We start from the raw sequence: 23,334 nt of genomic DNA on the forward strand, positions 1-23,334 counted from the left end.
ATTAACATTTCCCTTTGGCCATCATTGTTTTAAATATACTTGCTTAACAAAGCTTACAAAATAGTAGAAACAAATTTCTATATGATATTGTTAACAAGTTAAATTATATCAAAATAATTGGTTTTACAAATGACCAACTCCTAAACAATGACCAACTCTTAAAGGGAAGCCATGTAACTTAATAAAGGTGCACTGACTGATATATTTGTGCCATATAAACTGGTTATTTATTATTTGCCAGACGCTAGTATAATGAATAGTTTAGCATTTCACATATGCATTGACTTAATTATTTGCTGTGGTGTATACTTATACACAGCTTGTGAATATTTTATTTGTTTACCATCTGTCAACTTCTTAGCAAATGAAACTATTTTTACAGAAAATATGCTTTATCATACGGCTTCATTTGTAATATAATATGTTTTTTAAATACCATCCAGCTATAGTTTAAGTTTGAGGGACTGTTTGACATTAAACCCTATTTTTAGGTACTTGTAATGTTGGATTGCACAATCACATTTTGACAAATTTGAAGGTGTCCTCAGTGCCAATAAAAGATGAGATTTTGAAGCAAATTGGTTGAATATTTTTGGAATTACTATTCTTTGAAAAATACATACTCACCTATCTATTAACCCTTAAAATAATTATAGAACCCACAGCAAAAACTACTGCATTAATCTTCAATAAGCAATGCAAATAGTAGATGCATTTGTTTGGGGTTTGTGAAAATAAACTGTGGATGCAGAGAATTGACAGCATAGTTTTGTGGTCCCAGATATTTGTTACACATAAGATTACCTCCTCCCTGTGTGAAGGCACCAAACTTGATTACAATACAAACACTGGAAAAAAATTGACAAACCGAAGGTGGTACCGCAAGTTACTTCCGGTCCGGAGTTAAACAAATAAACTATCTAGCAGTGCTATACAAAACTTTGGTTTACACAAACATATTCAATCTTTGTTCATGTATGTGTAGAAAGTCATCACTCAACTTACATCAAAGTGTCAAAGCAAAAATCCGGATAGAGTAATAAACGTTTACCTTGAAGTGACATTGCAACAGCAAACCGGAAGTGGGGCATTACAGAACACTAGTGTGTACATAGAAAAACCGGTCCCAGAAACCACCGCTTACATCAGATCCCACATGGTTTTATGGTTAGAAATATACCTACATTTGACAGGGATAACTCCGAGTTTAAAAGGAGGTGGTGTAACATCCTAAATAAATGTTCTTATGATTTAATTTTACTTGTGATTGAGGAGGTTACTTCTCTGCTTAATAAGATGAAATTAGAAACAAGGGAGTTTGAAGACCTACACAAACACACCTTAAGCACAGGCACCTCAGACGACTGGTTACAGAAACTTAAACACCAGACAGACACCTACAGAAATGACCTTATTTCTTTAAAAAACAGAAAACTTGATACTGTGAAAAGTGATTATGAGAAAGGGAGGACCTATAGGTGGCTGACCAATACACAGGAAAGTAGAACACTGAGAACACAACGCCAGCGCAGAGTCAGATTTGATACCATTGATTCCAGTGGAGGTGATACATCTGACTCAGACAGAGATATTTTCTTGGTAGTACAAAGTAATACTAACATACTAACAGGGTTAAGATCTAATCTTTCTGAAGGAAGGCAGTCTTTTTTAGGGGTCACCACTAGGTCAGGAGGGAGAACCACTGGCCCACCATTAGGTCCAAGAAGAATCTCACACAGACCCACCAGGAGGGGCAGGTAAAAGCTGAAGATAGCATTATCATTAATCTTAGCTCACATTGACTTACTACTGGTGATGTATCTCTCCTTAATAGGGGTATGTCCTTTGTCCCCAGTCGTATTATGTGAGCTAGACTTTATGATTGACATGCATAAAATACAAAGAACTTTAAAAATCAAAGACTATTTCCAGCCCAAACTAGGTGCATGACCCCAAGGGTTCAAAATCACCAAGAAGGGAAATTTATTTGATCCAGTTTATTATAGTGCAGGAATTAAGAAGGGGCGGGCCTCATCAGAGTGTGTAATGATGAATATGGGCCAGAGGATGTACAGATACCCCTGCAGAGAAGGCGTGTGGTAACATTGAAAATCTCGTCTGCACGCCAGTTAATACATAGGGATATATAATATATATATATATATATATATATATAATATATCCCTATGTATTAACTGGCGTGCAGACAAGATTTTCAATGTTACCACACGCCTTCTCTGCAGGGGTATCTGTACATCCTCTGGCCCATATTCATCATTACACACTCTGATGAGGCCCGCCCCTTCTTAATTCCTGCACTATAATAAACTGGATCAAATAAATTTCCCTTCTTGGTGATTTTGAACCCTTGGGGTCATGCACCTAGTTTGGGCTGGAAATAGTCTTTGATTTTTAAAGTTCTTTGTATTTTATGCATGTCAATCATAAAGTCTAGCTCACATAATACGACTGGGGACAAAGGACATACCCCTATTAAGGAGAGATACATCACCAGTAGTAAGTCAATGTGAGCTAAGATTAATGATAATGCTATCTTCAGCTTTTACCTGCCCCTCCTGGTGGGTCTGTGTGAGATTCTTCTTGGACCTAATGGTGGGCCAGTGGTTCTCCCTCCTGACCTAGTGGTGACCCCTAAAAAAGACTGCCTTCCTTCAGAAAGATTAGATCTTAACCCTGTTAGTATGTTAGTATTACTTTGTACTACCAAGAAAATATCTCTGTCTGAGTCAGATGTATCACCTCCACTGGAATCAATGGTATCAAATCTGACTCTGCGCTGGCGTTGTGTTCTCAGTGTTCTACTTTCCTGTGTATTGGTCAGCCACCTATAGGTCCTCCCTTTCTCATAATCACTTTTCACAGTATCAAGTTTTCTGTTTTTTAAAGAAATAAGGTCATTTCTGTAGGTGTCTGTCTGGTGTTTAAGTTTCTGTAACCAGTCGTCTGAGGTGCCTGTGCTTAAGGTGTGTTTGTGTAGGTCTTCAAACTCCCTTGTTTCTAATTTCATCTTATTAAGCAGAGAAGTAACCTCCTCAATCACAAGTAAAATTAAATCATAAGAACATTTATTTAGGATGTTACACCACCTCCTTTTAAACTCGGAGTTATCCCTGTCAAATGTAGGTATATTTCAAACCATAAAACCATGTGGGATCTGATTTAAGCTGTGGTTTCTGGGACCAGTTTTCTATGTACACACTAGTGTTCTGTAATGCCCCACTTCCGGTTTGCTGTTGCAATGTCACTTCAAGGTAAACGTTTATTACTCTATCCGGATTTTTGCTTTGACACTTTGATGTAAGTTGAGTGATGACTTTCTACACATACATGAACAAAGATTGAATATGTTTGTGTAAACCAAAGTTTTGTATAGCACTGCTAGATAGTTTATTTGTTTAACTCCGGACCGGAAGTAACTTGCGGTACCACCTTCGGTTTGTCAATTTTTTTCCAGTGTTTGTATTGTAATCAAGTTTGGTGCCTTCACACAGGGAGGAGGTAATCTTATGTGTAACAAATATCTGGGACCACAAAACTATGCTGTCAATTCTCTGCATCCACAGTTTATTTTCACAAACCCCAAACAAATGCATCTACTATTTGCATTGCTTATTGAAGATTAATGCAGTAGTTTTTGCTGTGGGTTCTATAATTATTTTAAGGGTTAATAGATAGGTGAGTATGTATTTTTCAAAGAATAGTAATTCCAAAAATACTCAACCAATTTGCTTCAAAATCTCATCTTTTATTGGCACTGAGGACACCTTCAAATTTGTCAAAATGTGATTGTGCAATCCAACATTACAAGTACCTAAAAATAGGGTTTAATGTCAAACAGTCCCTCAAACTTAAACTATAGCTGGATGGTATTTAAAAAACATATTATATTACAAATGAAGCCGTATGATAAAGCATATTTTCTGTAAAAATAGTTTCATTTGCTAAGAAGTTGACAGATGGTAAACAAATAAAATATTCACAAGCTGTGTATAAGTATACACCACAGCAAATAATTAAGTCAATGCATATGTGAAATGCTAAACTATTCATTATACTAGCGTCTGGCAAATAATAAATAACCAGTTTATATGGCACAAATATATCAGTCAGTGCACCTTTATTAAGTTACATGGCTTCCCTTTAAGAGTTGGTCATTGTTTAGGAGTTGGTCATTTGTAAAACCAATTATTTTGATATAATTTAACTTGTTAACAATATCATATAGAAATTTGTTTCCACTATTTTGTAAGCTTTGTTAAGCAAGTATATTTAAAACAATGATGGCCAAAGGGAAATGTTAATTAAAATTGCATGATTCAGATACAGTGTATAACTTAGGGTAAGATAAAATTAAAAAATGTAACTTTTTTAAAAAATCATTTGTTTAAACACCTTTCCATCAGAGCGTGGGTGCTTTTTTATTTTTAGATTAGGGAAAGGCACCTGTAAAAGACCTGAATGCCCTTTTAAGGGCAGTGAAAAAGGCCAATTTTTTAGAGTTAGGTTTATTTTTATTTTGGGGGGCTGGTTAGGTGGTGGGCTTAACTGTTGGGGGGACTTTGTATTTTTTTACATGTAAAAGAGCTTTTTAACTTAGGGCAAAGTGTAGTAGTGTATTGTAGGTTAGGGGGTGATTTTATTTTGTGTTTTGCTTAGTGTTTTTTATTTTTCGTAATTTAGTGTTTATTATTTTTTGTAATTTTATATTTTTTAATTTTTTTTGTAGCGTTAGTTTTTTTTATATTTTTAATTTAGGTTTTTAATTGGTTGTATCTTTTTATTTTACTATAATAGTTATGTTAGGTTAATTTATAGTTTAATGTTAGGTTTATTTTTATTTCACAGGTAAGTTTTTATTTATTTAAAAAAAGTTATATTGTAATTTTATTTTAAAGTTAGGGGTGTTAGGTTTAGGGGTTAATAGTTTAATTTAGTGTTTTGCGATGTGGGGTGGCCGGCGTTCTAGGGGTTAATATGTTTAGTTTAGTAGTTTCTATGTAGGGGGCTGGAGGTTTAGGGGTTAATACTTTATTATATCGTTGGTGATGTAGGAGGCCAGCGGTTTAGGGGTTAATAGGTTTATTTAGGTGTCAGCGATGTCGGATTAGGGATTATTAACTTTTATTAGTGTCGGCGATGTAAGGAAGCGGCGGTTTATATATTTAAATAGTGTTGACAATGTGGGTGGGCGTCAGATCAGGGGTTAATATCTTTATTTAATAGTCGTTATGTGGGTGGGCAGCAGATTAGGGTTAATAGGTTTAATATAGTGTTTGCTATGCGGGAGGGTGGTGGTTTAGGGGTTAATAGGTAGTTTATGGGTGTTAGTGTACTTTGTAACACTTTAGTTATGAGTTTTGCGAAACATTTTTGTTACACAACATCCATAACTAATGCACTCAGATGGCGGTATGGATCGGTATAGGCTGTAACACAAGCATTTTAGCCTGAACGCACAACCTATAATACAGGCTCTATGAAAATCCCACACAATAACGTAATTTTTTAAGCAATACCGACACAACTCATAATATGCGTTCCTGGCCATTCCAGCGTAATGGCCATTTTTTCAGCGTTAAAAGCCGTAACGCACTGTAATGCAAAACTCGCAATCTAGGTAAATGTGATTACATGGAAATTGTTTTTATTAATTTTATGCATCACAACACTTAAATTTCCCTTTAACTTTTCATTGCTTATACTTTCTCTGATTATTTTCAGACAGTTTTCTTTTAAGAAGCTGAGCTAGGAAGTTGAACTTCAATGACAAAAATGATGCTTGTGAAAGGTGAATTTTTCTAAAAAGGAGAAACATACTAAAGATTCGTTTAACACCCAGCCTTTTGTAACCAAACAATATAACTAAATAACAAATCATCTGGTGGCCTTAAAAGTCCAAAAATACATTATTTATTATTAATCCATTTTACAAAAAGTGGCAAAACACATTATTAAAAACAGAGGTGAGTGCTGCACATCTTGTGCCTTTTGGTGTACTTGCCTTAGTCATAGATACTATACCACAGCCTATGCTTGCTATTTAAAGGAGAATGACTTAAAGTTTATCGGTACATACAAATTGAAAGCACTTAACAATCAATAACAGGGTTATTTAAATATATATAAACAAACATATTGTTACTTGGATAAATGGATATATGCATTACACCATACAATATATTGTACACTTGTAGAATTTTAACATAGGAACACTTATTGCATTCATATTCCAACTGCTCACACTCCAAATGCCACTGCTGAATGATAAATCATTATTAGTGCATGCTCTGGTCACATTCTTCATTGCACAAACTCAACCAAAGTTCTCTGACACTATTCCAAAGTGTGACATGATGGGAAATACACTACAATTAGTAGTAAATGCCCCTCATGTTTTGATATTCTCATGAATTTTTTTTTTGCAAGACTTTAGCATCAATTTAAACAATCCACTAATATACCAAATATAAACAAACTGTGTCTGATAAACTAACCTTTTGTGCTCCTATCCAGGTTGTTTGTTGGGCTCACAGGTTAGCAGTATACACCTTGCCCTGATGTATACAAATAGAGAGTCTCTTATTCACAGTTAACAGTATTTCTGTCTTGAGTATATAATGTGTCAACTTAAACACCTGTATAACTGCCCAGTATGATGCTCTCATGTAGTTGCTATCACCATGTAGTTGTAAATAACTATTATGGTACTGTACCTTTAAGTGTCAAATCTAGCAACGTTCATGTATATGGCTCATATTGAGGTGTCTGTGGTTAAGGCTCTGGGATTGATGTGTCCCATCTCTCTGCTCCTGCAGCTGAATCTGCCGTGTCAGTATCGGCTTTTCCCTCCAACGGTAAATTGAGTGTGAGCGTGTAGCTTCAGCTGGAAGCAGATATTGTCCTTGAAATACCGCTTATGAAAGAAGGAGAATATCAGCATACAATCACATGCAGTGTAGGAAGTCCAGCTAACAATGGTCTGTGAAAGTAAAAATTAACATTTATTAGTAATGCAGATAAAAACATTGAAATATCACAGCCAGTGAAACAGCCCATTAAGAATCACCCATATCCAACATGTTTCGTGCTTGTGCGAAAACTGCCTTTGATGTCTTTAAAATTTTTGTAGATAAAAATATTTTCTAGAGGATTGTGATTGGTCCCTTCATGTCATATTAGGGCAACCTCCAAATCTTTTCAGAGAGGCAATACATACACTACATGAGAAATATGTGGACAGCTGAGCATCACACCTATGTGAGTTTGTTAAATATCCAATTCCAAAACTATGGACATTAATGTAGAGTTTCTCCCCCATCTTTGAGGCTATAAGAACTTTTCTGGGAAGGCCATTTCACAAGATTGTGGAGTGTGTCTAGGGGAATGTGTGAATTGAGCCAAAAGAGCATTTGTGGAGTCAGGCACTGATACTGGCCGAGATGGTCTGGCTCCAGTTCATCCCAAAGATGGGAGGTGTTTAGAGGGTTTGAGGTCTATAAATTAAATTAAAATTGACAAAATAAGTTATTCAATTGTTCTAGGTAATATTTATTTATAGAAAAACTGAGAATATTTATTTTTTTTTAAAAATGCAATAATTTATTTATTTTAGATATGAAACTGCTGCTATGAAGTATATGCTATTAGTGAAAAAAAGCCAACAAATTTAACAAAAACATATTGCACACTGTGCATAAACACGTTACACATTTATCAAGCTCGCCTGAAACAATAGTTAACTAGCAATGGTCTTAAAACCGCTGCTGCCAAACCTGTCTGCCGCCTAAAATGTGGCGGATTGAAATCATACCGATCCAATCAGGATGATTAACAGCCTCTGCTAGCAGCCAATTGGCCACCAGTGAGCAGCGGGAGGCATTTCACAAGCAATGTTTGTGCAATGGTAAATGCTAACAGGGTATGCTGTCCACTTGCAGTAAGGTCTGGCAGACATGATTTGCGGCAGCAAATCAAATCTGCTTAACCTTTAATAAAAGGAGCCCATACTGCACACTACAGAAAATGCTCACTCACTACAATATTGACACAATTTAGTGATATCCCATTAAGGGTAACACCATCACACACTAAATAATATCACATATATCACTGGATACATGTATAGATATTTAGCTCTAGATGACCTTTGTTTCTTACCCCCAGCAAACTAGGAATCCTGGTTTCATAGAGAAACCTAAGCTTTGCTAAAGTCTATACTGATAATAAAAATAACAGGAAATACAACTGAACTTCAAACTTTCTTGAAGTGCTGCTCTTTCATATAAACAATTTTACATTAGTGCCTTTAAAATAATTTAAGTTTAAAAAGAGTGTATTTAAGAATGAGTTGTTCAGGATAATTTTACTATTAAAGTGTTTTTTTTTATCAACCGAGGACTGTAAATCTACAGAAATCTAATCATTTAAGACATTATGCAGTATTTATATCAATCTATTAAATGATAAGGATATCAAAGTGTTAATATTCATAGTAGCATTTTGTTAATCTTGCAATAAAAAAAAATCTTCAACATAATGCACGTTATATGACAGTTTGGTGGCATATCATTATCAAACTTCAGAAAAAGAGATAGTCTGAAAGATTATTGTACAGATAGGAAAGCTTAGCTAAGCCTGCTGTTCTTGTGATTTATTGATTTTGTATTCATAGTACTTTGTGACTGCCAGCTTTTTTTAGGTCATCTTCTTATCTTCTCAATTGAGAATCATTATTACTGTTCAGCTAAAATTCCCATTATTATACACATAAATATCCAGAGAAAGAATATTGTTAACACTGTTAATGCCTGTCTAGACAGTGACTGAGCCAACCATAAACTATACGTCTGCTAACTTCCCTTCTGTTATATCTCTATTTTCTTGCCCTGATTTTTTTATATATATGGAGGGGTAGTTATCAAGCCATCTACTTTACCTGCCTTTGCCGGTTCAATACGCCTGCCTAAGCTCACCTACCATCGCCGCGCGGACCTGCAAAATTTAGCCTAAGTTATCAAAAAAACTGTCAAAAAGCTGCGCACCAAGTACGGGGCGATGAGCAGCGGACTGTGATAGTTATCACTCATCCGATCTCGCTGCTCTTCGGCTTTTTGACAGCTTTATTGACAAGCTGTCACTAAGCACCCACACTAACTACACTGTTCTACCCCCTATACCGGCACCCACGGAGCCCCCCCGCAACTCAATAAAGTTATTAACCCCTAAACCGCCGCTCCTAGACCCCGCCACAACTCTTATAAATGTATTAACCCCTAAACCGCCGCTCCCGGACACCGCCGCCACCTACATTATACCTAGTAACCCCTATCCTGCCCCCCCTATACCGCCGCCCTCTATAATAAAGTTATTAACTGCTATCCTGCTGATCCCGGACCTCACCGCAACTAAATAAATAGTTTAACCCCTAAACTGCCACTCACGGACCCCGCCGCAACCTATATTAAACTTATTAACCCCTAATCTGCCCCCCACTACACCGCCGCCACTGTAATAAAATTATTAACCCCTAAACCTAAGTCTAACACTAACCCTAACACCCCCCTAACTTAAATATTAATTAAATAAATCTAAATAATATTTCTCTTATTAACTAAATTAATCCTATTTAAAACTAAATACTTACCTTTAAAATAAGCCCTAATATAGCTACAATATAAATAATAATTATATTGTAGCTATTTTAGGATTTATTTTTATTTTACAGGCAACTTTCAATTTATTTTAACTAGGTACAATAGCTATTAATTAGTAATTAATTATTTAATAGCTACCTAGTAAAATAAAGAGAAATTAACCTGTAAAATAAAAACTAACCTAAGTTACAATTACACCTAACACTACACTATCATTAAATAAATTATTCCTATTTAAAACTAAATACTTACCTGTAAAATAAACCCTAAGATAGCTACAATATAATTAATAATTACATTGTAGCTATTTTAGGATTTATATTTATTTTACAGGTAACTTTGTATTTATTTTAGCTAGTTAGAATAGTTATTAAATAGTTATTAACTATTTAATAACTACCTAGCTAAAAGAAATACAAAATTACCTGTAAAATAAAACCTAACCTAAGTTACAATTAAACCTAACACTACACTATCATTAAATTAATTAAATAAATTAGTTACAAATAACTACAATTAAGTTAAATTAAATAAACTAACTAAAGTACAAAAAATAAAAAAGCTAAGTTACAAAAAATAAAAAAAATAAGTTACAAACATTTAAAAATATTACAATTTTAAGCTACTTACACCTAATCTAACCCCCTAATAAAATAACAAAGCCCCCCAAAATAAAAAAATTCCCTACCCTATTCTAAATTAAAAAGTTCAAAGCTCTTTTACCTTACCAGCCCTTAAAAGGGCCATTTGCGGGCATGCCCCAAAGAATTCAGCTCTTTTGCCTGTAAAAGAAAAATACAACCCCCCCAACATTAAAACCCACCACCCACATACCCCTAATCTAACCCAAACCCCCCTTAAATAAACGTAACACTACCCCCCTGAAGATCATCCTACCTTGAGTCATCTTCAGCCAGCCGACCATCGATGGAACCGAAGAGGAGATCCGGAGTGGCAGAAGTCATCATCCAAGGGGCGCTGAAGAAATCTTCCATCCGATGAAGTCATCCTCCAGGCGGCGCTGAAGAAGTCTCCATCCGGGCAATGTCATCTTCCAAGCGGCGTCTTCAATCTTCATCCATCCGGAGCGGAGCAGAGCCATCTTCAGACGAGCCAACGCGCAGCCATCCTCTTCTTCCCGACGACAACCGACGAATGGATATTCCTTTAAGGGAAGTCATCCAAGATGGCGTCCCTTCAATTCCGATTGGCTGATAGGATTCTATCAGCCAATCGGAATTAAGGTAGGAAAAATCTGATTGGCTGATTGAATCCAATCAGCCAATCAGATTGAGCTTGCATTCTATTGGCTGTTCCGATCAGCCAATAGAATGCAAGCTCAATCTAATTGGCTGATTGGATCAGCCAATCGATTGAACTTCAATCTGATTGGCTGATTCAATCAGCCAATCAGATTTTTCCTACCTTAATTCCGATTGGAATTGGTTACCCTTACTATTATTTATGTAAAATATAAAGATAACAATATTGTAATTAAAAAGGATAATTTATAAATTGAATGAAAGTAGTTGCTTTTTATATAGAAAAAAAGTGACACACAGTTGTAGAATGAAATATGTATTCATAGTGATGATGACTGTATACACTAAGGGCCAGATTACGAGTGGAGCGCTAACAATTATGCTCAAGTGAAAAGGGGTTTATCACGGGTTTTTCACTCTTTTTTTTTTTAAACTTTTATTTATATTCAACAATGTATACAGTCATACATATTCCACATCTTTACGCCATACAGGGCAGAACATTGTATAATGTGCTAAAGGGTAGGTAAAATCCAAATAGATCAGTGTTAACAATAGGAAAGTTATGCTGCTGCAGAATCTTCAACTTTCTATTACATGTTCAGTGGTTACCTTTTGTGGAGTATTTGTACATAACGTTGGGGTTTTTATATTTTTTTAAACATAACAAAACTAAACAACAATAAACTAAAAAAAAATCAAACAAAACAAAACTGGCACCTTCTCCTATTGAGGGTATATATATATATATATATGTATATATATATATATATATATATATATATATATATATATATATATATATATATATATATAAAAATATATATATATATATATTATATATATATACACATATATACATATATATATATATGTCACCCTGAGAGATGAATGGGTAAAATATCCTCATATTTAGAGTTTCAGGGTCGTAATGAGTGACAATACTGTGTGGGGTTTAGTCAACTTGAGATACAATATGAACTGTAAGGTGGAAGCTAAGACAGACATATACACAGACTGATCAAACAATCCTAAGAGTGCTTGTAGGTCTCATATAAAATATTGTGCAAAGATATAGGCTGAGGACCCGTTCTTGTGGGGTAGGGCCTAACACAATATGAATATTTATGAATTAAGACTAGTAGTAATAAGCACGACTTAAAGGAGGTGAGGTCTATAGAGATACTGGGCGTGTGCATGTATTCCAGATTGTAATGCGGTGTGTATAGCATTGGTTTTGGGGGTGCAGCAAGGGTTTTTCCTTGACCAGGTGTTCTGTGACAGATCAACGGGTATTATGTTAGGGCTTAAATCAAATTATGGGAAAGGTAAGTTAAAGGGGACGATAGTGCCCTATCAGTCTTATAATGAATAGGGTTGGATTAGTTTAAGAGCTATCAATATGCATTTCCAATGCCTCTGTAAGAGTGGAGGTACCATTAGATTGCAGTGAGACAGTGGGGGTATAACTTGCAGATTCTATCTTTGGTGGTGAATTGGATGTTGCCTTTGAGGTGAAATCATAAGTGTAGTAAGCAAACACTTAATACGGTAGGTGTCAGAGTATTGCTTACAGTAGATACTTAAGAAGAGTTACTCCCACTTCAGGAGAATAAGTACCAGTAAAATAAAATCTACAAACTACTAAACAGCAAACACACAATTCAGTGAATCGCAGTGTATAGAGAATAATCCCTGCAATCTAAGGCCTAGATTTGGAGTTTGGCGGTAGCCTAACGCGTTAGGTTAACGTGGTTTTAGGCTACCGCCGGTATTTGGAGTCAGTCAAAAAAGGGTCTAACGCTCACTTTTCAGCCGCGACTTTTCCATACCGCAGATCCCCTTACATCAATTGCGTATCCTATCTTTTCAATGGGATCTTTCTAACTCCGGTATTTAGAGTCGTGTCTGAAGTGAGCGTTAGAAATCTAACGACAAAACTGCAGCCGCAGAAAAAAGTCAGTAGTTAAGAGCTTTCTGGGCTAACGCCGGTTCATAAAGCTCTTAACTACTGTACTCTAAAGTACACTAACACCCATAAACTACCTATGTACCCCTAAACCGAGGTCCCCCACATCGCCGCCACTCGATTACATTTTTTTAACCCTAATCTGCCGACCGCCACCTACGTTATACTTATGTACCCCTAATCTGCTGCCCCTAACACCGCCGACCCCTATATTATATTTATTAACCCCTAACCTGCCCCCCACAATGTCGCAGCCAGCTACCTACAATAATTAACCCCTAATCTGCCGACCGCAAAGCGCCGCCACCTACATTATAGCTATGTACCCCTAATCTGCTGCCCCTAACACCGCCGACCCCTATATTATATTTATTAACCCCTAATCTGCCCCCGTCAACGTCGCCTCCACCTGCCTACACTTATTAACCCCTAATCTGCCGAGCGGATCTCACCGCTACTATAATAAAGTTATTAACCCCTATCCGCCTCACTCCCGCCTCAATAACCCTATAATAAATAGTATTAACCCCTAATCTGCCCTCCCTAACATCGCCGACACCTAACTTCAATTATTAACCCCTAATCTGCCGACTGGAGCTCACCGCTATTCTAATAAATGTATTAACCCCTAAAGCTAAGTCTAACCCTAACACTAACACCCCCCTAAGTTAAATATAATTTTAATCTAATGAAATTAATTAACTCTTATTAAATAAATTATTCCTATTAAAGCTTAATACTTACCTGTAAAATAAATCCTAATATAGCTACAATATAAATTATAATTATATTATAGCTATTTTAGGATTAATATTTATTTTACAGGTAACTTTGTATTTATTTTAACCAGGTACAATAGCTATTAAATAGTTAAGAACTATTTAATAGCTAAAATAGTTAAAATAATTACAAATTTACCTGTAAAATAAGTTCAGCTCTTTGAAGTCTTCATCCAAGAGGCATCTTCTATTGTCATCCATCCGGAGCGGAGCGGCAGCATCCTGAAGACCTCCGACGCGGAACATCCATCCTGGCCGACGACTGAACGACGAATGACGGTTCCTTTAAATGACGTCATCCAAGATGGCTCCCTCGAATTCCGATTGGCTGATAGGATTCTATCAGCCAATCGAAATTAAGGTAGGAATATTCTGATTGGCTGATGGAATCAGCCAATCAGAATCAATTTCAATCCGATTGGCTGATCCAATCATCGGAGGTCTTCAGGATGCTGCCGCTCCGCTCCGGATGGATGACGATAGAAGATGCCTCTTGGATGAAGACTTCAATCGGATGGAAGACCTCTTCTGCCCCGCTTGGATGAAGACTTCTACCGGATGGAGGACCTCTTCTTGCTCCGCTTGGATGAAGAATTTGGCTCGGCTGGGTGAAGACGACTCAAGGTAGGGAGATCTTCAGGGGCTTAGTGTTAGGTTTATTTAAGGGGGGTTTGGGTTAGATTAGGGGTATGTGGGTGGTGGGTTGTAATGTTGGGGGGGGTATTGTATGTTTTTTTTTAACAGGCAAAAGAGCTGAACTTCTTGGGGCATGCCCTGCAAAGGGCCCTGTTCAGGGCTGGTAAGGTAAAAGAGCTTTGAACTTTAGTAATTTAGAATAGGGTAGGGCATTTTTTTATTTTGTGGGGCTTTGTTATTTTATTAGGGGGCTTAGAGTAGGTGTAATTAGTTTAAAATTGTTGTAATATATTTCTAATGTTTGTAAATATTTTTTTATTTTTTGTAACTTAGTTCTTTTTTATTTTTTTTACTTTAGTTAGTTTATTTCATTGTATTTATTTGTAGGAATTGTATTTAATTTATTTATTGATAGTGTAGTGTTAGGTTAAATTGTAGATAATTATAGGTATTTTATTTAATTAATTTATTGATAGTGTAGTGTTAGGTTTAATTGTAACTTAGGTTAGGATTTATTTTACAGGTAAATTTGTAATTTTTTTAACTATTTTAGCTATTAAATAGTTCTTAACTATTTAATAGCTATTATACCTGGTTAAAATAAATACAAAGTTACCTGTAAAATAAATATTAATCCTAAAATAGCTATAATATAATTATAATTTATATTGTAGCTATATTAGGATTTATTTTACAGGTAAGTATTTAGCTTTAAATAGAAATAATTTATTTAATTAGAGTTAATTAATTTTGTTAGATTAAAATTATATTTAATTTAGGAGGGTGTTAGTGTTAGGGTTAGACTTAGCTTTAGGGGTTAATACATTTATTAGAATAGCGTGAGCTCCAGTCGGCAGATTAGGGGTTAATAATTGAAGTTAGGTGTCGGCGATGTTAGGGAGGGCAGATTAGGGGTTAATACTATTTAATATAGGGTTAGTGAGGCGGATTAGGGGTTAATAACTTTATAATAATAAGGTGCAGTGCGCTCGGCAGATTAGGGGTTAATAAGTGTAGGCAGGTGGAGGCGACGTTGTGGGGGGCAGATTAGGGGTTAATAAATATATATAGGGGTCGGCGGTGTTAGGGGCAGCAGATTAGGGTTACATAGGGATATGTAAGTAGCGGCGGTTTACGGAGCGGCAGATTAGGGGTTAAAAATAATATCCAGGGGTCAGCGATAGCGGGGGGCAGCAGATTAGGGGTTAATAAGTGTAAGTTTAGGGGTGTTTAGACTCGGGGTACATGTTAGGGTGTTAGGTGCAGACTTAGGAAGTGTTTCCCATAGGAAACAATGGTGCTGCGTTAGGAGCTGAACCCGGCTTTTTTGCAGGTGTTAGGTTTTTTTTCAGCTCAAACAGCCCCATTGTTTCCTATGGGGGAAGCTCAATCAAAAACCACTGTGAAACAAAATACTGCATCCCTGTTACCTAAGCCCCCCTCATGATTTTTATGACACCTCCTCCTCTCCCTGCACTGTCTTCTTAGCTATTCTGTGTTTTAAGATATAATCTGTAAATTCCATTGAATTGGTCAGTATTGTATATAAAAAAAGTATCATTGCTCAATGCAATACTCTTGTTATTTTGATATCTAAATCTCTGGACTAACACAGCTACTCCAATTAACGTGTATATGTATATATGTATGTATAGCGCAAGAGAGACAGAATACGTGTATGGAAGTACACATGGTAGACACGAGATGGTATCAACTAGAGACATATAGCATGGTCATGATATCCAAAGCCTTGAAGTTAGCATTTTTTGGGTTTTGCTCACGCACAGACTTTTCACTTTTACCTTTTTTATTTCATTCTAATGGTTGATTTGAATTTGAAGGTTGAAATCAGTGACTAGGAATGCAAGGGTACTCTTATATAACAGGGGTACCTCACATTCACTTTTCAAGTTGTGGCTTGAGACCCCATAAAGAAGACCTCCATGTTTAAGGTCTGAAGAGGAGGACCAATTTTGCAGCCGCCATCTACTCGACCTTCTTCCCGCCACCAGGATGAAGTTAGAAGATGGACCGCCACAAGGATAAAGATGGATGAAGATGGAGTGCCGTGATGAAGATGGATGAAGATGGAGCTCCCCCATCATGTTCCGTGAGTACCAACTTTGAGGCTAGTGTTCATTTTTTTTCTTTTCTGGTGTGTTTTTTTTTAAATTTTATTTATTTTAGATTAGGGATTTTATTTTTTGGCAGCAGAAGAGCTAAATGCCATTTTTGGGGTAAAGGGTAATTTAGGATTTTTAAGTTAGATTTTTTTTATTTTGGGGGGGGTGGGGTGTTGTAATATTAGTGGTGTTAGAGGGTTTTTTTTTTCAACAAAAGAGCTGTTCGCTTTAGGTCAATAACTTACAAAAAACCCTTTTAAGGGCTATTGGTAGTTTATTTTTAGAATAGTTTTTTTTTTATTTTGGGATTGTTGTTTTTTTAAGGGGTATTAGGATATTAGGAATAGGATTAAATATTTTATTTTTTAGGATAATTACTTTTTATTCTCTGTAAATGTAGACTTATTATTTTCAGTAATGTTAGTTTTTTTCTTTTTGTAATGCTAGGGTTTTTTATTTTTGGTAATGATAGTTTTTTTTATTTTTGGTAATGTGACTTTTTCATTTTAATAATGTTAGGTTTTTTTAAAGGTAAGATAAGGTTTTATTTATTTTTACAGGTAAGTTTTGTTATGGTAGTTAGGATTTATTTTGTAATTGTTGTGTATTTTAATTTGGGCAATGTTAGAGGGTGTTAGTTTAGGGGGTTTAGATGTTAGTTAATGACTTTGTGTTTTGGGGTTAAAAGTTTTATTTAGTGTTTGCGATGTTTGGGGATGGCGGTTAAGGGGTTAATATTGTGTTTAGGTACTTTGTGATGTGGGGGAAGGTGATTTAGGGGTTAATAGTATTATTCATTTATTGTGTTGTGGGGAAGGCAGTTTAGGGGTAAATAGTATTATTTATTGTGATGTAGGGGGTGGCTGTTTAGGGGTTAATATTATTATTTATTTATTGTGATGCAGGGGGATGGTGTTCTAGGGGTTAATAGGCTAGGGGATTATGGTAGGGTGTTATTTCACTTTTCTGTCTCCATTGATTTCTATGGGGAAACACATGCATGCGCACGTGAAAACTCCGCTTAGGATTTTTTTAGCTTTTTGGGTTACCGCTAGCGCAAAATAAGTTTTCCTTCAACTTGTAATACCAGCAGGACTCGAAAATTGCAAAAAGCTTAATGCTAGTGATGTTTTGGCTAACGCAAAAAAAAGATTTACTGCTGCACTTCTAGCCCATTGTATGTTAATCAAATTTTAGCAGTGTTCACATACATACACATGTTGTATCTAAACAGCTGTAGCTATTTGTTTTAGGAAACCTCTTACTTTACCTAAAGGAATAAACTTACTGTGAGATGATCTACATACATATTAAAATTTGTATACCAATACATATGCATGTAAAGTTAGTATAACCTAAGAATGAATACAGGATTTCCTTGTAGACTATATATTTAAAATATTGGCTCTGAAATGTTGATACCTTTGTTAAAAAATAAGAAAAATGACTGGGAGAAGGGAACTTTTTTTAATGTAAATAAAGAAATCAAAGAAGTTTAACATGTTTGAAAATATTAAGAATTTTTCAAACTTACTGTGGTTTTCTGCCACTTCATCTTCACTGAGAGATTTATTACTTTGCATTTTTTTCAAAAATGCTTAGATTTTGAAACTTATGAATCAAACATCTGTTTCTCTTAGTCAAACTATCGGCTAGATTACAAGTTTTGCGTTAAACTGAAAAAGCAGCATTATCAGGTCCTAACACTGCTTTTTCACTACCGCTGCTATTACGAGTCTAACACCCCCTAACATAAATATAATTTAGCAGAAAACAAGTAGAGTGGAACAGCACTCTCTATGAAGTGGGTGCTCGTGTAGACCGGTGAACTGCCTATTCACCTATTAGAAGTCACAAAGATGATAATGTCCACAGCACTCCAAATGACAAATTTCTTTTATTTCAGGACACAATAAAACAGCAACGTTTCGGGATTAATTTCCCTTAATCATGCATGGGTTAATACTGTGATGTGTAAGCTTTTATACCTTGTGTATTGGCGCCAAATGGCAATTTTTCATCACTTGATGTCTCTCTGACACCATCTAGTGGTGACCACATGTATAACTATACAACATTAAAGCAGATATATTAAAAACAAAGAAAGAGTTACAAAGTTGTTACACTATTGGTACTGAATAATGCTACATGTATAAAGCATATTATGTATGTACATATTGTATATTTTATTTGAAATTAACCGCTTGTTGCGGGTTTTCTAAATTTATCTCAATTCTATTTTTTACTTTATTACAGGTATACAGACATATCCAACTCTTTATTTAACCCCTTAGGGATCATGGTTTCCAAATTATGTATCCACCAAGATTCTCTTTGTTTGAGAACTTTCTCCCTGTCCTGTCCGTTTCTCTGAGTTTTTACATGATCTATGACTTGCCACCTCATCTGGCTAATATTATGCCCTTTTGTAATAAAGTGACTAGACACTGGTGCTTCAGTATTGCCACAACGTATATTAGAGCGATGTTGGCTCATTCTGTCTTTCACCTTGCGAGTGGTCTCGCCAATGTAGAACAAATAACATGGGCATTTAATAAGATATACCACGTGAGTGGTATCACATGTATAGTAGCCATTGATTTCATATTTTGTGCCTTTATATGGGTGGTGAAAAAATTTTCCTTTTATTATAGAACTGCAACTCATACAGTTAAGACAGGGATATGAGCCATAGTTTTTCTTGGTAATACAGGACTGTACTCTTCAAAAAGGGAAGCAGGGATGATCCAGGAAGCTATAGACCAGTTAGTCTGACATCAATAGTGGGGAAGATATTTGAAGGGATTATAAGGGATTATATTGATGAGCATATTCGTGTAAACAAGATTATGAGTTCTAATCAGCATGGCTTTAGGAGAAATAGATCATGTCAAACTAATCTAATTAGATTCTATGAGGAAGTAAGTAAAAATATAGATAAAGGGGAATCAGTTGATGTGATATACTTAGATTTTGCAAAGGCATTCGATACAGTGCCACATGAGAGATTAATGCACAAAATTAAGGGACTGGGAATAGCTGAAAATGTTAGCTCATGGATAAATAACTGGATAAAAGATAGGGAGCAACGAGTAGCAGTAAATGGATCATACTCAGATTGGACAAAGGTAATCAGTGGCATCCCCCAGGGATCAGTACTGGGCCCTGTTCTTTTTAATATTTTTATAAATGACTTGGAGCAAGGATTAAATAGCGACATCTCTATTTTTGCAGATGATACTAAGTTAAGTAAGGTCATTAGGTCAGAGCAGGATGAACTCTCTTTGCAAAGGGATTTGCGAAAATTAGAACTATGGGCAAGTGAATGGAAAATGAGATTTAATACAGAAAAATGTAAGGTTCTACATTTTGGAAGTAAAAATAAGCAGGTTATGTATTTTTTAAATGGGACAAGACTTAGCCAAACACAGGAGGAAAGGGATTTGGGAGTAGTAATAGATAACAAGCTAAAAATGAGTGCACAATGCAGGGCAGCGGCTTCAAAGGCTAATAAGATACTAGCATGTATTAAAAGAGGCATTGATTCAAGGGAGGAAAGCATAATTCTGTCATTATATAAAGCCCTGGTAAGACCTCACCTTGAGTTTTTTTAGTGCAGTTCTGGGGACCGATTGCCAAAAAAGATATTGCAGAACTAGAAAAAGTTCAGAGAAGGGCCACAAAGCTAATAAGGGGATTGGAGAAATTAACCTATGAGGAGAGGCTAGCCAAACTGGGTCTGTTCTCTTTAGAAAAAAGGCGCTTGAGAGGTGACATGATTACTTTATATAAATATATTCAAGGCCCATATACAGAGATGGCAGAAGCTCTTTTTATTCCAAGAAAATTGGTTCTGACAAGAGGTCATAATTTAAGGTTGGAGGAAAGGAGATTTAATCTCCTGCAACGGAAACGTTTTTTCACTGTAAGAGCAATAAAATTGTGGAACTCATTACCAAAGGAGGTAGTGAATGCCAATACCATAGATACATTTAAAAATAGTCTGGATAAATTTCTGTATTTAAACAAAATTCATGGATATGATTGCTAGTATTAAATGGGTCACATTTTAATGGGGTTATTTAAGCTTAACTGGAGCTTTTTGTAAGTATTTTAGATTTGTATAGGTTAAACTCGATGGACTTCAGTCTTTTTTCAACCTTATCTACTATGTTACTATGTTACTATGTTACTATGTACACTAATTTTACTGGGGCCCACGTCAGATTTTACCAAGTGGTCCCTCAAATGTTTTACTCTCCTGTGAGCTATGAGTGGGGGGTTTTTAAATAAGGATACCTTCTCATTGCAGTCCCTCAGCACATGCCAATGCTTACATATACTTTTTGAAACTTCTTTGCTGAGTGGACTGTATTGAGAAATGAATACCATTCTATTGTCCTTATCTTTAGGGTTACTCATTACTTGTTTTCTTTGGAAAATTTCAATTTTCTTTTCTTCAATTAGTTTTTTTGGATAGCCTCTATTCAAAAATTTATTGGACATCTCCTTAATCCTCAGATTGCATTTCTGTTCATTGCTCACAATTCTCTTTACTCTGAGCAATTGGCTCTTTGGGAGTGATTCCACCAATGGCCTGGGATGAAAGCTGTCGAACCTTAATAGTGTGTTCTTGTCAGTATCTTTTGTGTATAAGTCAAATTCTAAAGTGTTACCTACTTTACTTATTCTAGTGTCTAGAAAAGATATGCTTTCTTCACTATAAGTAATAGTGAGTTCCAGGCCTTCAACAGACGAATTAACCTCCCTTACAAATTCTTCCAGGGATCCAATGCTGCCCCACCATATGCCAAAGACATCATCTATGTATCTCCACCATATTGAACCAAACTGTTTAAATATATCATTTTCATAGATGAAACGTTCTTCAATTTCATTCATGAATAAATTGGCATATGATGGGGCAACACTGGACCCCATGGCTGTACCTCTCAGTTGCACATACCAATCATCTTGGAATAGGAAATAGTTCCAAAAGAGTATAAGTCTGAGTAAATCTTCAATAAATATGCCCTGTTTTCTTGTGCATATATTATTGTTCAAGAGATTTTTCATAACAATGGCGATACCTGTCTCATGCTTGATACATGTATACAGACTTTTTACATCCATAGTATATAATATATACCTATTGGACACAAATTCAAGCGATCTAGCCTTTTCTAGAAAATGGTTAGTATCCTTCACATAAGATGACATTTTGTGGACCTCTGGTTGCAAAATTTTGTCTAAAAAGATAGAAATGTTAGAATATGCTGATTGTATACTAGAGACAATAGGTCTGCCTGGGGGCCTTTTATCATGTTTGTGAATTTTTGGGACTGTATAAAAAATGGGAGTACGTGGATTTTGTACATATAGATATTCCTTCAATTTCTTATCAATTACACCATCTTTATGTGCCTTATCCAATATGTGAGTTATTTCTTTTTGTATGGAAAAAATTGGATTATTGTTTAATTTTTTATACGTACTTTTATCCTGTAATTGGTTTTTAATCTCCCCAATATAATAACTTTTATCCATAAGGACTGTGGCCCCTCCCTTATCGGCCCCTTTCAATATGAGATTGGTTTGTGCTTTTAAAGATTTTAAAGCTTTTTTATCATCATATGAAAAGTTGGTATTAACGATTTTTTTATGCTTGCTTGTTTCTTTCAATTTTGCAATATCGTTCTCTACCAACTTTACATATGTATTTACACTGTGTTCATTTATAATAGGGTTAAAAGTGCTGTTTTTCTTATTTAGCCCCAATTTTGATAATGACCAATCACAAGTTTGTTGTCTCTCTAGTGTATTGCAATTGTTACCTTTATTTGCAAACCAGTATTTCAACTTAATATTTCTAAAGAATTTGAACAAATCTTTTTCCAATTCAAAAAAATCCACATTAGTGTAAGGGCAAAAAGAAAGGCCCTTATCAAGCAATTTCTGCTCATATAAAGTTAGTTCATGTCCCGAAATATTAACAACAGTTGAAATGTCATTCTGCAAATTGCAGTTTACTTGCGGTTTTGGACTTTCTTCTTGTTGCCGGGTTTCTTTGTTGTCATGCCTCCCCTTCTGCTTCCACCGGTTGTGCTTTCGGCCCCCTCTCCGGTACTTTCTTCCCCGCTCTGCTCCAAAGGGGATGGTGATAGCTCCGACGAGCTGCCTTGTGACGATGATCCGGAAGTGCCTCTCTGCTGACGTGTACGTTGCGCTTTGGCTATGCGTCTGCCTCTTCCTCTATTGGTTGGCCTGTTGCTATTGTTACCGGAACGCCATTTGTAAACGAATCCCCTCCGGTAGTCATCTTCATCTCTGAGGAACTTGATCCGCTTTGTTTCTTTGATCTCGATCTGTGTTGTCTTGATATTTCCTTCAATCTGTGTCTCCAAGGCTGTCATCTCCTCTGTTGTCATTATTTTCAGCAGCTTGTCATGGCTCTCTTTGATCTTCGTTTCTTGTACCTCCATCTCCTTTAGGAGCGACTCTACGGTGAGTACCATTAAGTCGTAAGAACATTTGTTCAGAATCGCCTCAAATGTGTTGCAATATTCTTTGTTGTCCCGTAATAAAGTAGGACAGGTACTCATCCGGAGTCCTCTGGGTATTCTCTTTACTCGGTAGTATTCGGCCAAGGTGGTAGCGTGGAGATCCCATCTCATGTGCTTGAATTTCAATTGTTCATATTCTTTACCCAAATTCTCGCTTGGCTGTATTTTCAAGAAATCTCTTGATCCTTTTACCAGAGTGGTGATGCGTGCTGCATCCATTTCTGTATAAGCAAATGTTCTAGTACCATCAGTACCCATATTAGTGTCCTTTTCCATGTCATACAGGTTGTGTAGAAGTGCACGTTCCTAGGCAGTATAATATTGCAGA

The sequence above is a fragment of the Bombina bombina genome, chromosome 1, assembly GCF_027579735.1.
Source record: "Bombina bombina isolate aBomBom1 chromosome 1, aBomBom1.pri, whole genome shotgun sequence".
Classification (NCBI taxonomy): Eukaryota; Metazoa; Chordata; class Amphibia; order Anura; family Bombinatoridae; genus Bombina; species Bombina bombina.